At 42.7% G+C, this 16458-nt stretch overlaps 1 long non-coding RNA gene across 1 annotated transcript; it reads left to right on the top strand.

Moving 5' to 3' along the window:
• Positions 1-2710: 2710 nt before the first annotated feature.
• Positions 2711-7856, top strand: LOC132530823 (uncharacterized). Its single transcript, XR_009543905.1, has 3 exons — positions 2711-3459; positions 4072-4165; positions 7816-7856. It is a non-coding gene; the product is annotated as an uncharacterized LOC132530823 (long non-coding RNA).
• The last annotated feature ends 8602 nt before the right edge of the window (positions 7857-16458 follow it).

The following is a 16458-nucleotide window of genomic DNA, read 5'->3' as shown; positions in this document are numbered from 1 at the left end:
CATGTAGGGTTAACCTGAAACCTTAAAGCATGTTAATTGTAAAGCTCAAATAGTTCTGAGATAAGATATGATTTTGGTTTAGTCCATAAAATAAACTTTGAGTCTGGGGGCCAAGAAAGGATTTTCTCAGATATTGTGTTTCCTTTTTCCTTTTTCTTATTTTTATCAAAAAAGTATAAGGATAAAGTACAAAATGTATGAAAGATGAAAACTTTCTTGCGCCTTTCTGATGACAAAAAGGTGAGTCATTTGCTCAAAGCCAGCCCAGAAATTTTCTCTCATGCATCGTCGAATAAGAAGCCTCAGCTGGGCACCCCTCCAGCTGGTAAGAGGATCTCTGTGTCGTATGATGCAAAGGGGAGGGGCTGAACCTGCAGCCCTCCGTCTCCCCTCCCTCTGGTTTCTGGCAGCCTTTCTGCACACAGATCATCCTCTACCACGATTCTGCACGCAAGTTTCCAGGGCTATTCCCCTCGGCCCACTCCCATTTGGGTCAGAACCCTGAGCCTCTGTGGAGATGGAAAAGCAGGGAGGTCTGGCTCAGCCTCACTCTGACACAAAGGAATACGACCTTTAGGTTTCCCTGGGAATGGTTCGTGTGGTTGGCTGAGCCTCAAGATCAAGGTCATCAGTGTGATTCCTGGAAAGAGATGCAGAGTCGTTGTCTCTGGTCTGGGCCAGGTGCCTCAAATCCTAAAATTTTAGGATAGGCAGTGTATGCTGTGGTTCTTGAGAAGGACCAGGCAGGCGAGGAAGTTTGCAGTGACGCATGTCAACACTTCCACTAGGGAGACATGTGAAGGCGTTTGTCCTTAGCTGTGTCACCTAGCTTAGCTGGGTCACCCGCACAAATGCAGCTCAGCAGCATGAGCATTAGAAATCAGACAAGGCCCAGGACAGGACAGCCCACGCTCCTCTCTAGGAGTCCAGTCCCACTCACCTTTCCTTGCAGAGGGAAGTCCTTCTCTCTACTGTGAATTTCCATCGTGAAAACTACACATTTGGAAAGGAATTCAGATGAAGGAAACTCTGTGGCTTCCTTGGTGAAGTAAACCAGTTAGGGCCAGAAAGAGGTGAGTAGCTAGTGTCAGAGTAGGAACCCTACTTCCCGTCTCCCCTCCTGAATCATCGTGTAATAAGCTTCTGATATGCGGAAAGCCCTGAAGAAATGCAGAGAAGGAAGTGAATAAGCCAACTGCATTGCCTCCAAGCCCGAGGAACACCCTGCTTTGGGGATAAAACTGCAACTCTTGTGCCAACAGTTCAGGCAAGGGAACCTACACAAATAATGCTTGGAATTCAATGGACGAACGGCCCACAGAGATCTTGTGGTCATTTTTTTTTTTATATTGCCCTCTAAGATTGCCCTTTTGCTTGGTTGTTTGCTTGCTCGCTTTTGCTCAGGTGATGAGAGGAGGGAATAAAAAACCCACCTTCTGGTTCTGAGTAGCATCTGTTTAGATGACCCAGAGGGACATCATCCAGGTAAAAGAGGGTGTGGAACCCTGCTACCTCACACCTCCTTCCTGAGTAAATGAAAAGCCAAGGGCTACTATAAAAAGTAATTTTTGTCCAGCTGTTGGGGGGAGGGAAGTATTTTCACACTCAGAACGTCACACTCCAAATTTTAACCTAGAGCTGTTTTCTGCTCTTACCCATAAAGTGATTCACAAGGCTGTGGTAGCTTTAGCGTCTTCAGAATGGAGGAACCAGCAGGTCAGTGGCCACCTGATGGAATTACACAACGTGGCTTATTTTGGAGGAAAGGGAAGTCAGGGTGAGGATCATTTATTTCATCAGCCTCGTGATCACAAAAGCTATCCAGGCTAAAAACAGTCTTTCACCACTCTGCCATTTATACTTCTCCCCCTAGCTTCCAAATTCTCATACTTAAATTCTCTTCTTGTGAAAACTACTTTTGACTTAAAAATTCTTCCGTCTGTCCTTACTTTTCTATCACTTTTTCTCCTCATTGAATCCTTTCCATTATCCAATAATAGAAATAGGATAGCATAAGGAGTTGAGGAGGTTTCCTAACTCAACCTAAAACCAAAGAGTAAGAAGAAAAATGGAAGACGCTCTTACCCAGTTTCTTGGCTGTAATTAAGAAACCAGCCTGTGGCCAAGTCCAATCAGTTAAATGAAGAAAGCTGTAGGTTGGCCATGTGCAGTTACCATCAGACTGAGGTCATGATGACACTGAGGTCATGATGACACTGAGGTTTGACAAAGGAGACCCAAAGACCAAGAATTTCAGGATCAGGGGCTTCCCTGGTGGCACAGTGGTTGAGAGTCCGCCTGCCGATGCAGGGGACGCGGGTTTGTGCCCCGGTCCGGGAGGATCCCACAGGCCACAGAGCGGCTGGGCCCGTGAGCCATGGCCGCTGAGCCCGTGTGTCCGGAGCCTGTGCTCCACAACGGAAGAGGCCACAGCAGTGAGAGGCCCGCGTACTACAAAAAAAAAAAAAAAAATTTCAGGATCTGATTAAAAAAAATTCTTTTTAATTCGAAAAATTTTTTCAGGATCTGACAGTAAGCAGTAGGAAGACGCTTGATCTGGTGAAATAGCTAATGTTTAGGAGGTTACTGTGTGCTGAGCACTGTTCCGATCACTTTATGCATGTCAACTTATTCCATCCTCACAATAAAGCTACCAGGTATTTACCATTATTATCTCCATTTTGCAGATAAAGGAAACGGAGGCACAAAATGGTGCCTGTGGTGGATGTGGAGAAGCACTGTCCTTCAGAGGATTTTCTCCCCGGCTGCCTTCAAACTGTCAGTGCCTTTAGGCTCTGCCTCAGCTATTTGGCCTGAGGTCATGACCTTCCCAGGGCAGCCTGCATTGGACAGAGGGACAAAGTATAAAGACCCAGCCATTGCCCCAAGAATTTTCCCAAGATGGAACAATTCTGATGGGTAATAGTCACAACAGAGCTCCCTGCCTGGTTGGTAGAAGCTTTGATGAACCTGTATCACATTTCAACTTCTGCCTCAACAAGGGTGACTAACCATCCCAGTTTGCCCAAGACTGTTCTGGTTTTAGCACGGAAATTTCTGTGTGCCAAGAAGCTCTCATACCAGGCAAACCAGATGGTTGGTTGCTTCGGACCAATCCTGCTTCCTTCCCCTTCCTTTTAAATATATTGATCCCTAATAATGATTTTGCACGGCAAACTCCATCTCAGTGTCTGCTTCCTGAGAAACCCACATGGACAGTGCCCTGATCACATCACAGACAACGGACCTTCCGGCATCAGACTGTGTGTTCCTAATCTCCAAGCTTCTGCAGATTATAAAAGTGTTCTGGTAACTTGAATGGTGTACTCAACAGAGAACAAAGGAAGATTCTCCAGGCTCCATACAGCCCAGGTGAAATACTTCTCAACAAGAATGAAAGTAGTTCACGTTCTTCAATATGCCAGGCAATGAGCTCACAGTGCTTTGTCTGTGAAGGAGGTGCCTATCAATATCCTTATTTTACAAATGAGAAAGCTGACGCTTAGAGAATTTACTTGCCCTAGGATTTTAACCTAAGCACTCTGCTTCTAAATTAGAAGTTTAGATAAACCTGAGTAGCTTAGCATTATAGAATGGAGAGAATTTTTTTGGAGTAGAGGTACAGAGTGGGTTCAGTGAAGATTCTATATTAAAAAAAAAAAAAGACCCAGAAACATGGCAAGAGGTTACAATCCAAGTTATTAAAAAAGCTGAAAGAGTTTAAGAACAGGGATGTTAAATATTCAGATGTAAGTTGTTTATGTTGCAGTGAAGTAAATCTCTGTCGCTCTCTTCATCTTCTCGAGCTTTCCCAAATCTTCGGTGAAGTTTAGCACAGAAGAGCCACACATTCAGTATGTGTGTAAACCACAAAGGGGCTGCCTGAGCAGAGAACAGGGACTAGTAGAGGCAAGAAATCAGAGATAGAGGGGCCGTGAGGCAGCCCTCTCCAAATTCTTCTCATCCCCACCTGCCACCAGGCCTGGAGGAATTTGCAGAAATATTCAGGAGGTTATTAGGTTTTCCACAGGCCTGGAAAGAGATGTGAGTCTAATTTGTTTATATCTTTAGGACTAGGGAGATTCCAGATGACAGCTGAGATGCACATGCATGACAAGATGTTTACGAAAATCAAAATGATAAAGGCAGCTATCTGGAGACGCAAGTAAGAAACTTGGTAATTTGTATTTTCTTTTTGGTGCTTTTTCAAGATTCCTGCAATAAATTGGTGTTAATTCTGTAATCTGAGAAAAGAGCAATAAATGATCAGTGTCTATTTCTCCTGTGTTCCTATAGAGACTCTTCTGTCTCTTGGGTGTGCCCAGTCCCTAAAAAGAAACAGATGAAACAAACACACAAAAAAACCATGCCACTGATTCATGCAGAGGTATTTCATATAGTTACAGAAATAGAGTCTACATATTGTGTGAGGCCTCATTACCTTAGTGTGAGAACACCCAAAACGTTTTAGGTCAATATCATGGGTCTAGGAAGAGAGGGTCTTTAAGATTTTAAGTTAATCCTTGAGACTTGGATCAGGCAAAGTTGATATTGATCAGGTCAACGTTTAATCCTGACTTGATTCTTGACTCATGTAATTTTGAGGGTGCAAGTAATTTTCTCTTTTTAACTTTCCTCTTCTCAAAGTGACCAATATTTTTTTTGCAAACAGATAATGCTTACAAAAAAACTTTGAGAGCTCTGAATTAAAGATTCTATATAAAAGGAGAGTTATGACACATGACTGTCCAATCCTCTTGATGATAGGGCTTAATTAGTACCTGGTAACTGATGAGCCCACCTGATGTCAATTTCCCCTTATAAATGGTGGCCTCCTTCTCCCCTGAGTGGTAAGGACGGCTGTCATGTCCTGCCAGCCGGCTGGCGCACACAGTGGAGTGTCACTCTGGGACCTGGCTTCGATATGTAAGATCCCCCTGTGCAATAGAGCATTAATGTCTCCGCCACTGTCTCCAGGGCTCTTTCTTCAGTGTCAAGGCTGGGCAACTACAGGGCTTGCAGGCCTGTGGGGTACAGCCCTACAGTCATTAAAAAAAAAAAGGAGAGAGCTTCCCTGGTGGCGCAGTGGTTGAGAGTCCGCCTGCCGATGCAGGGGACACGGGTTCGTGCCCCGGTCCGGGAGGATCCCACATGCCATGGAGCGGCTGGGCCCGTGAGCCATGGCCGCTGAGCCTGCGCGTCCGGAGCCTGTGCTCCGCAACAGGAGGGGCCACAACAGTGAGAGGCCCGCGAACCCCACCCCCCAAAAAAAGGAGAGTTATGACTGTGATGTATTTCAATGTCATTGCTCAAACAGAATTAAAAACGTTTCCTTGCTTCTTTTGAATAACACAGGTGGTAGTAAAGAATGAAACGGATAATCTAAAACATAAGTGTTTTTTCCCCTATTCATCAGAAGGGTTTAATAGAAAAAACAAAGGCACAGTTTAGTATTTTGAAATAGTTTAAATACTCTGGGGTGCAGAGGGATGCAAGATCCATGACATCATGTCTTGGACATATCATCTTTGACTTGCTAATTTCCACACTTGGGCAGAGAGTGGTTGAAAAATGAATACTCTTTGTTTTTTTAGAAAATGAAGAGATCCTGAGCAAACGCATGGGAATTTTAAAGTGTCATTATAAAGAGAGAGGAGATTCTGTAAGCCTTTAGATCCATGCCCTTGTTTTTTTTTTTTGGCTGTGACGCATGGCTTGAGGGATCTTAGTTCCCCAAACAGGGATTGAACCTATGCCCTTGGCAGTGAGAGTGCAGAGTCCTAACCACTGGACCACCAGGGAATTCCCAAGATCCATGTCCTCTTGACTGACAAGTCAAAATGTATTTTCTCTCATCCATGACATCATGGCCTGAACCTGAACATCAACCTTTGCTTTCTTTTGCTGAGATGGTACTTATTGCCCAGGAGCTGCTTCTGTTTCTGCTCCTGAGTCACTGGGCAAGATTTACTTCTGGGGTCCAACTTATAAACAAACATATCTAAATTTCATATTGATTTTAAGATTTCTTTATTGCTAGTAAGGACTTGAGAATTGTGAGGATATAAATGTTATCACTTACAGTCAACTCTAGAACTGATAAGCTAACCAGATGCATGTAACATCCGTTTATAGTAATGACAGCAATAAAATTTGTGGGTAAGATATGAAATTAAAAGGAAAAGTTTGTAACTAGGTGATATACTATTTTAAAGTTTTTGTATGATTGTTAAAAAACTTGTTTCTCTGGTTTAGATCCTGGTTCAGAAGCTAGCTGTAAAAGACATTAAGGGATAATTGGGGGAAAATTTGAACATGGACTGCATGTTAGGTGATATTAAGGAATTAATCTTTTTTTTTTTTTTTTTTTTGCGGTACGCGGGCCTCTCACTGTTGTGGCCTCTCCCGCTGTGGAGCACAGGCTCCGGACGCGCAGGCTCAGCGGCCATGGCTCACGGGCGCAGCCGCTCCGCGGCATGTGGGATCTTCCCAGACTAGGGCATGAACCCGTGTTCCCTGCATCGGCAGGCGGACTCTCAACCACTGCGCCACCAGGGAAGCCCCGAGGAATTAATCTTAATTTTGTTCAGTGAGATAATCTTATATTCGCTCTGAAGGAAAATGTTCTAACTCTTTAGTGATGTATGCTGAAATATTTGTAGGTAGGATGTCACTATGTCTCTAATTTGCTTTAAAAACTTCAACATAAAAAGTAAAGTGAGTTAGAAAAAAAAGTAAAGTGAGTTAGAAAAAATTAAAATTTGTTTCCTGCTCTCTGTTTACATTTTTTTTTTTTTTTTTTTTTTTTTTTTGCGGTACGCAGGCCTCTCACCGCCGCGGCCTCTCCCGTTGCGGAGCACAGGCTCCGGATGCGCAGGCCCAGCGGCCATGGCTCACGGGCCTAGCCGCTCCGCGGCATGTGGGATCTTCCCGGACCGGGGCACGAACCCGTGTCCCCCGCATCGGCAGGCAGACCCTCAACTGCTGCGCCACCAGGGAAGCCCTGTTTACATTTTTATTCATGATTTTTTCTTCTCAAGACATCTTGTATTCTTATTTGTTTATAGTTATTATTTTTATTATAAAAGTAAGATAACAATATTACAAAAATTGAAAAATTCATAATCCCACCTGCTCATCCCAAATATCATTAGGAGATGTATTTTCTTTCAATTGTTTCCCAAATTATATTGTGTTTTTTACTTTGATCAGAGTGTGTGTATGATTCAGTCTCCTATGTTTTTGCCCTTAACATTGTATCTTGGGTCTTGTTTCTTGGAAATTGTCTTAAATTTCCAAACATATATCCTTTCAGTGCTACTAAAGGACAAGGTACTTTTTAACTTCCCTACAACCCATGCCTGTCCCTACTGTCTGTCTCCTGGCCGGTCAAGCCCAGGTGGCCATTTGCTGAACATATGTGGGTTGCCTCATGGCCAGTGTGGCACAGCTGGAATGGCACAGAAGTGAGTCATTGCACGAGGAAGTCTGGGCTCCTCCCCCACACCCCACACATAGCAGAGAGGTCGCCTTTAGGTCTCCTGCAAAACGGGGAAAAGTCTGTTGTATATTTGCATGGGGCCAAAGGACGACTCCACAGATGACGCCAGTTATAAGGGGGAAAACAGAACTTTACAATGGTGAAATCTGGGGTCACCACTCAAACCCTGTGACCAACTTCAGCATCACCAGTTGGGGCACACTAGACATTATGTACCTCTTGATATTGTGCAATAAGTAGTACAGGTCTTTATCTGTGAAGTAGTGCTGCCAAAAGGCTTACATCTCATGAAAACTTCTATATCTGCATTTCAGTTTACAGGAAGTCCAGGGGATTAGAAAAAACACGTTAAGTGTTTTTTAACAAAAAACACTTTTGTGTTTTTTTTTGTGGAAACAATCGCACAAATCTAGAAGTTTGGACCTCGTACAAAACAACTGGCCCAGACTTCTCAACAAGCCAAAGTCATGTAAAGAAAGAGGGAGGGGGAAAGGGGTCTGTTTTATATTAAAAGAGACCTGAAATCCATAACAGCAAAATGCAATGTGTGTTCCTTCTTTGGATCCTGATTTGAATAAACCAGATATAAAAGGAAGTTGGGGGAAAGCTGGATATTAGATGATAATAGAAATTATTGAAAATTTGTTAGATTTGTCACATAGGAGAATGTTTTTATTTATTGGAGATTGTATGTTCATTGTACTATTCTTTTTACTTTTCAATATATTAAGTATAGTTGATTTATAACATTGTGTTAGTATCAGGTGTACAGCATAGTGATTCATTTTTGTTTGTTTGCTTTTGGCAAATTATATTCCACTATAGGTTATTACAAAATATTGGGTGTAGTTCCCTGTGTTATAAAATAAATCCTTGTTGCTTATCTATTTCATATATAGTAGTTTGTATCTGTGAATCCCATACTCCTAATTTGTCCCTCCTCCCCTCATCTTTGGTAACCATAATTTTTTCTCTATATGAGTCTGTTTCTGTTTTATATATACATTCATTTGTATTATTTTTAGATTCTACACATAAATGATATCATATAGTATTTGTCTACCTTATTTCAGTAAGCATAATAGTCTCTAGGTCCATCCATGTTGCTGCAAATGGCAATATTTCATTCTTTCTATGGCTGAGTAATATTCCATTATAATATATATATATACCACATTTTCTTAAGCCAGTCATCTATTGATGTGCACTTGAGCTGCTTCCGTGTCCTGGCTATTGTAGATAATGCTGCTATGAACACTGGGTACATGTATCTTTTCGAATTAGAGTTTTTACCCAGGAGTGGAATTACTGGATCATATGGTAGTTCTATTTTAGCTTTTTAAGGAAACTCCATACTGTTTTCCATAGTGGCTGTACCTTTTCCATGTATTTTAAGTATTTCATCATCAAAAAGGTCTTCTGTGAATGGCGTGGAGGCAGGGGAAGGGTTATTCTTTCACTAGGAGCGGGATGGGGTGTTTCTATTATTTTCTGTTATAATAAATGAGTTACTGTTCAAGACATGAGGGATGAGATAATCAAATAATATGAAGTTACACAAAATTAAACAGATTATATTTTGTATTGTAGAGTTTAATTTCATTTGCTTCTCTCTGAGATGGGAATAACACAGGCAAACAGTCTTAAAATAGGAATACCTAATATGAAGTTTCTACTGCACAGGAGGAGAGAGAAGATAACTGTAATACATATTTATTCCGGACCCACCACGTGCCGGGCACCATGCCGAGTGTTGGAGATACTACAAGAAAGGCCAGTGTGGGGCTTCCTTGGTGGCAAAGTGGTTAAGAATCCGTCTGCCAATGCAGGGGACATGGGTTCGAACCCTGGTCTGGGAAGATCCCACATGCCACGGAGCAACTAAGCCCATGCGCCACAACAACTGATCCTGCACTCTAGAGCCTGCAAGCCACAACTACTGAGCCTGTGTGCCACAACTACTGAAGCCCTTGCACCTAGAGCCCGTGCTCCACAGCAAGAGAAGCTACCGCAATGAGAAGCCTGTGCACCGCAATGAAAAGTAGCCCCCGCTCACCGCAAATAGAGAAAGCCCGTGTGCAGCAACAAAGACCCAATGCAGCCAAAAATAAATTAATTAATTTAAAAAAAAAAAGAAAGGCCAGTGTGGTCCCTGCCACAGTGGAATGTACTCTCTGGAGGGGAAGACAGACAAAAACATGCAAACAGACAAACAACATAACAGGAGCAATTCCTCTTGTGGGGGAAACAAACAAGGGCCGCGAAAGAGAACAACAGGCGTGATGGTCAGGAAAGGGGTCTCCTGGAGGCACACTCAGGCTGAGTCCTATGCGAGGACGACTGAGTCAGAGGATGGAGAAGAGGAGTGTAATCTAGGTGGAGGGACCTGTGTGTGCAAAGGTCCTCATGGAGGAAAGGAACGGAAGAAAACCAGTGTGACGTAGACGAAGTGAGCAAAGGGCACTGTGGTGAGCTGGAGAAATGGCTTTTAGGCCACGGCAAGGACTTTAGATTTTTTTCCTAAGTGTGATGGGAAGCCATATTCAATAGTATTCATTTATTTAAAAATATCTCATTTTGCAGAAGATTTAAGGAAATTGCTAACACACTAAAAGCTTAGGAACCACATGTTCCATACTCCAGCCACGCTCAGTATAACCACTCACTATAACACTTTCAGCTCTTCTAACTGGATGCCTTCCACCTGCCAGTATGGCCAACTGATACTCATTTGGTGCATCAGGAATCTATTGCTGGATAACAACTGACCCCAAAATGTAGTGACTTCAGCCAATAATGAATATGTATTATCTCACAGTCTCTGGGTCAGGAGCTCAAGAGTGGCTTAGCTGTCTGATCTGGTTTGGGGGTCCCTCATGCAGTTTCAGTCAAGATGTCAGCTGAAGTCATTGGACATCTTGGTTGGGACTGGAGGAGCCACTGCCAAGATGGCGCCCTCCCACGGCTGTTGTCAGGAGGCCTGGCTGTCCTGCCGTGTGGTCCTCTTCATAAGCCTGCATGAGCATCCTCATGACATGGCAGCTGACTCCTCTCAAGTGAGTGATCCAAGTAAGAGAGTAAGGAGGAAATCACAGTGCTCTTGATATCCGAGTCTTGGAAGCAACACACACTGTCACTTCTGCCTCCTTGAGAGATGAGTCATTAGGTCCAGCCCACACTCAAGGGGAGGGGAATTAAGTCCCACCTCTTGAAAGGAGTTTTTTCCAAAAATTTGTGGACATATTTTAAAACCACCACATTCAGTGACAACTCAAGTGTCATCCTCTGTGTGAAGCCTGCCTTGGTTTTCCTGAGCAGAGCTGGCCCCTCTCTTCTCTCAGTTTTCAGAGCATTTCATTTCTGTCTCTTAGAGCTCTAGCCTTGTTTATGGAAATCTGTTTAACAAGTCTATCTTTCTCACTAGCCTGGAAGCTCCGTCAGGCCAAGGGAACATGTCTTCTTGATCATCTGCATCCTCAATCTGCTAATTAATGAAATTTTCAGATCATCACAAGACACTACCATCCACACCACTCCTGAGATAGGGTTTTTTTTTTTTTGCGGTACGCGGGCCTCTCACTGCTGTGACCTCTCCCGTGGCGGAGCACAGGCTCCGGACGCGCAGGCTCACGGGCCCAGCTGCTCCGCGGTGTGTGGGATCTTCCTGGACCGGGGCACGAACCCGTGTCCCCTGCATTGGCAGGCGGACTCTCAACCACTGCACCACCAGGGAAGCCCTGAGATAGGGTTTTTAAAAGACCCCTTCATACTTGGTGTTTTTCTTGCCTCTCTTTTCTCTTGATTTACTCTTTGTATTATATTTAGACATATCCTCTCTACTAGATGATAAACTCCAAACATAAGACTTAGTCATCTCTCTTTTTAAATTCCCATGGCACCACAGGCATTGCTCTGTATTATAATAATAAATGTCTTTTTAAAAGAATTAAACAAGAGAGGGCCCTGTACAGTTAAAAACTCTTTCCAGCTTCTTTGGTAATCGGAATATCTCCTGACTACCCCAGGTCTATGTAAACTCTAGAAAAGAAAAATGCCTTCAGTTCATAATACACGAAACATTCTGTTGCAGAAAAACTCTGAAGCACAAGTGGTCTTCTATTCTGTTCTGTTCGCTTCCTTATCGTTTGGGAGAATCAAGATCTAACACTGTGAGGCTCTCCTTAGCATTCAGCAGATCCTTTTATCTTCTCTCCAAACAGGAAAAGCCATATTCCCTCCCATAGTTACAAAGTATCATACTGTCCTTGGTCTAGTTTAGAGAATGTTATCAATTCAGGTACGCAGTTTTATCTAGATTAAGTTAGAAGCCCAGATGGCCTTGGTTCTGATGATTAGGAATCTTTTGACATCCCGAGAAGTCTTCTGGGGCAGATTTCTTTGCGTTTAGAAGAAATGGTTGTACCAGCTCTGAGCCTGTGACAGGCCCAGTCTGGGGGCAGCGGGAGAAGAGGTGAGCAGAGGATGGAACATGACCTGCCCCTCCGCCCTGCTTCTCCTTGACAGGGAAGTTCTTTCTCATGGTTCCTCATTAAAGAATCAAGATTACTGCACATTAAAACTAAAGAAAAGTTAATGGAAGAGCCTTCAGCGAAATAGTCAGTGCAGCATATTAAAGGGTCACTTTCTTCTCAAAAGGAAAAAGTAAATGCATATCATTTCTTTTCTGTCTCTGACCTGTAAAGACAGAACAGCCTTGATAGGACATAAGTGCCTGCTTTTACGGGACTCTTCTATTTCTCGAAAGATGATCTCGGATAAGATGAAAGCCCAGAGCATGGTATCTGGTACACAATAGATTCTCAGACAATGGTGACCGCTCTGAAGGTTATAATGCTGATGCTGGCTGGGTTCTCTGGTACTGTGACAACTAAGCTATCATAAAATTTCTGGACAGTTTCTCCAGCAGGAGGGAAAATAGGTCCTGAAGGAAGAGTCAGAGAATCTGAACTTCACTGGGTGGTATTTATTTGGCCTTGACACATTCACATTTGGCATGTCTCGGTTAAGCAGCACAGTAAACTTGAAAGAATGAACTAGGCTTTTAAAGATGTTTGAAAGAAGTGCATCCTGGGAAATCTCTCCTCCCCAGGGGAGCGTGGCAGGAGGCCTCTTGAGGGAGAAACACCTCCACCCTTTTTAGGGAGGATAGAAGATAGAGGGTGTTTGTTTCACAGAGGAGTTGACAGCACAAATTACTGTTTTCTTTGTTAAACCGATTTCTGAAACCTGTTACTACCTTGCCTGACTGTTGCCTGAAAGGGTGGAGGGCAGAGAATAAAACTGCAAATTGCTGGTTAGTTAACCAATATATGAGTTTTGACAAATCCCAGATTCATGCTAAAGTTATATTTAATTTCAAATTTAATGTGAAATCTGGAATATCTAAAATCTCAGTGACAAGGAATCAAAGATAAATGTGTTTAAAATTCAGTGCAGAAAGATTAGGAGTTTAAAAAGAAAATCATTTCAGTTAATACACAGTCTCCCTTTTGGTTCTCTTTTCTAAGTCAACTGAAAATGTTGAATCACGTGCCTTTAATTAAAGCTCTGGACCCATGGAGAAGCACAAAGTGGAGTTTGTTTCACTTAGACAAGAGTATCTAATGGTTCCCTTGCTAGAAAATTGATATTTAATAACATACATTTCTAACAGAGACTCCCGTTTTGTTTCAAGTTGTGGAAAAACTGAACCTTGCTGAGGGGAAAATAGCCTTAAACATCACTTTCTTTTTTTTTTGTCTTTTAGTTTTTATATCATTCACAATAATTATTAATGGTGTATTAACTTAGCTTGAGCATATTAAACATAATTGTCTGGGTGGGATAAGCACCCTGAGGTTTATTTGCGAAGAAGCACCGACTAATTTCACCAACCACCCCCAGACCAACCAGGAGAATTCACATATGCACTGTGTGACTTACCAGATGCTGCACTAGGAAGACAGAGGAGAGAAGAGGACTGTGTCCTGGGAGAAGGCAGGCTGGGCTGGCAGCCAGGACCCTCTGTTCTAGCCCGGCCCTGCTGGGAAAAATCAGTATAAACCAAGGCAGGCCATTACTCCCTATGGTCTCCATTTCCTTCTCTAGACCTTGAGTGGGTTGACTAGATGACTCATAAGATGAAGCTAATTTTTAATGTCTTGCACATCTGTACGTGGCAAGGTTCCATGATGTCCAATTTGATGTAGAGCACAGGCGAATCTGGGAGCAAGTCCAGGGCAAGACAATCTGGGCTCAGAGTGACTCTCAGGTGAGTGAGTCACTGCACCATTTTTCATCGATTAAATGTGGATGATAATGAGCCCCATGACACAGGACTGTTGTGAGTCCTGAATGTGATAATGCACCTAAAGCCCTTAGAATAGAGTCTGGTGTAAATGTCAGATGACATTTGGTTTAAAAAATACTTCCTTTTCCAGATGGGTTCAGTGTTTTCGCCTGGTCACCACCCCCAACTGTCTGGCGTGTCCATATGTCCTCTGTGAATATTTCGTGACTTTCATTATCCCGTGGAAGTGTTTGATGGATGTTCTGCACGGCTATTAGAGCTCTAATTTTCAAGCTGTGAAAAAAAAAAGTGAAACTTATTAGGGAAAAATGCCTTAAGCTTTAAATACCGCTAATGTTCTTTGGTTTTAATCTCATGTACAGTGACTGCTGTTTAATGCCTCTGCATGGCATTAGGTATCAAGATCTGAAGATTAAGTATCAGGATCTCAAGGGCAGTATTAGAAATGCTGCTCCCACGGTTTTTACAAGTCATTAGACCTTGACTAGGCCCCAACTCAAAGGCATTTATTCATGCCCTCATTCACTCACTCACAAGCTTTTACTGAGCACTTACTATGTGTCAGTCACTGGACCAGAGAAATAATACACAGTTTCTCCTTTAAAAGAGCCGAGAGCCTATGGGGAAGACAGATGAACAAATTTATAAATTACCAAGTGGTAAGTATTGTTTCAAGGACATGAACAAAATGCTGTCAGAGCCCAGAGGACCAAGCAACTGATTGTGGCTGGAGGAGTCAGGAAGTGACAACGGAGCGAGGAAAGCCTTTGGGCGTGATTGTGCATGTGTTTGTCTGTCTGACAGTTACAGGGAGGGGCAGACCAAAGGCATTGTGAAAGGGGTTGAGGGCCTTTGGGAGGCACAATCTACATCTCTGGGAAATAATTAGCTTCTTTTTAAAGTGGTAGGAGAGAGGGAACAAACTCATCTAAAATCCCAGCTTTTCCAGGGCTGAGAGCATTTATGTCAGATATCCTGATGTCAAAGGCAATAGCACTATGGATATTTATGTGTTAAGTCTGGAACTCAAAAGCAGGTGCATAAGGATTTTGAGAGCCCCCCCACCCCGAAACAACCTGGTATAGCCACAAAGGAGCTAAATTTATCCTAAAATGTATGTACTATGGGATGCATCCACAATTCCCCAAAAGCCTTTTTTTTTGAGGCAGGCTTGTGAGTGAGGAAAGAAGATAGATGTTAGAATACAAAAGACAAATGGAAGGATTTTAGAATCTCGCAAAATCAGTACAATGAACATTCATATACCTACCCCCTAGATGCAACCGTCGTTAACAATTTTCCACTTCACCATATTTGAGTCACATATAGATATGTCTGTGTGTGTGTGTGTATACATATTTTGGAATCACTTTAAAGAAAATTACCAACATCAAGATCTTTTATACTGAAATACTCTGCACACATGCACACGTGCCCCCCAAATGAGGACTTTTTCCTACTTACCCGAGCACCATCTAACAGAATAAATTACCTAATTTCTAATACTGAACCAGAATTTATTTTCCCCTGGTTGTCCCCAATGATCTTTTATAGCTCTTTTTTTTTTTTTTAAACAGGACAAATATTTGTTCTTAATGGGTGGCATAAGATTTTTGGACTCCTTGGAGAGACATGGAGAAGTCTAATTTCTACTTTAAACTGTATTTTGCACTCTGCCAGATTTCTTTGAAGCCTGAAATATCACTTAGGCTTGTGTAAGTATACATAAATGCTCAAGTGAAATGGAATTAATCTGCCAAGGAAAGCTAAAGAAAAGAAGAGCTGGGATTTAGAAAACTGTGACATTCTAAGAATCTCGGCCCTTCAGGCTGAGCCTCTCCAAAAGATTGATCTGCTTTTTCCTAACAGAGAGCCCTTGAGAGATTAAATTGATGGTAGAGCAAAAATGCTAACAGATGATACTCAACTTTTCTTCTTGACACACCATGGTGAACTTGGGTATTTTAGTCAGATGTTAGGAAAATGTTAAAAAGTGAAGCAAGAACATTCTGATTGCGTTTCAAAATCATCTTTTCACACCCCTCCTCATCATCTCACACCACCCAGGATTCAATCAGTGCTGCCACAAGGCCTGCAAGGCTCTGTGCCCCAGATGCAGGATATCCTCCAAGGTGTGTGGTCTGAAGATGCGCTGACTCCTGGCACAATGAAAAGTGTTCATTTCTACCAGGAGAACTGAAGCTACGGTTGGAGGGAGAAGACCTCATTACAGTATAAGAAAAGGATTTGGGACCAAAGTGTGGACACGGGGGTTGGGGAGAGGGTAGGATGTGATGAACTGGGAGATTGGGATTGACATATGTGCACTGCCATGCGTAAAACAGATAGCTAGTGGGAACCTGCTGTGTAGCGCAGGGAGCTAAGCTCGGTGCTCTGTGGTGACCTAGATGGGTGGAATGAGGGGTAGGATGGGAGGGAGGCCCAAGAGGGAGGGGATATATGTATACATAGAGCTGATTCACTTCGGTGTGCAGCAGAAACTAACACAACATTGTGAAGCAACTGTACCCCAATTAAAAAAAAAAAAGAATTTGGGACCAAAGGATATACATTTAAAATGTTTTGAAATGATCTCCAATTTACAGAAATGTTATAAGTACAGTACAAAGAATTTTGTTCCAGAACC

The sequence above is a fragment of the Lagenorhynchus albirostris genome, chromosome 12, assembly GCF_949774975.1.
Source record: "Lagenorhynchus albirostris chromosome 12, mLagAlb1.1, whole genome shotgun sequence".
In the NCBI taxonomy this organism is placed as follows: domain Eukaryota; kingdom Metazoa; phylum Chordata; class Mammalia; order Artiodactyla; family Delphinidae; genus Lagenorhynchus; species Lagenorhynchus albirostris.
Note: the sequence above shows the minus strand (reverse complement) of the source record. Positions and strands in the feature narration are given on the sequence as shown.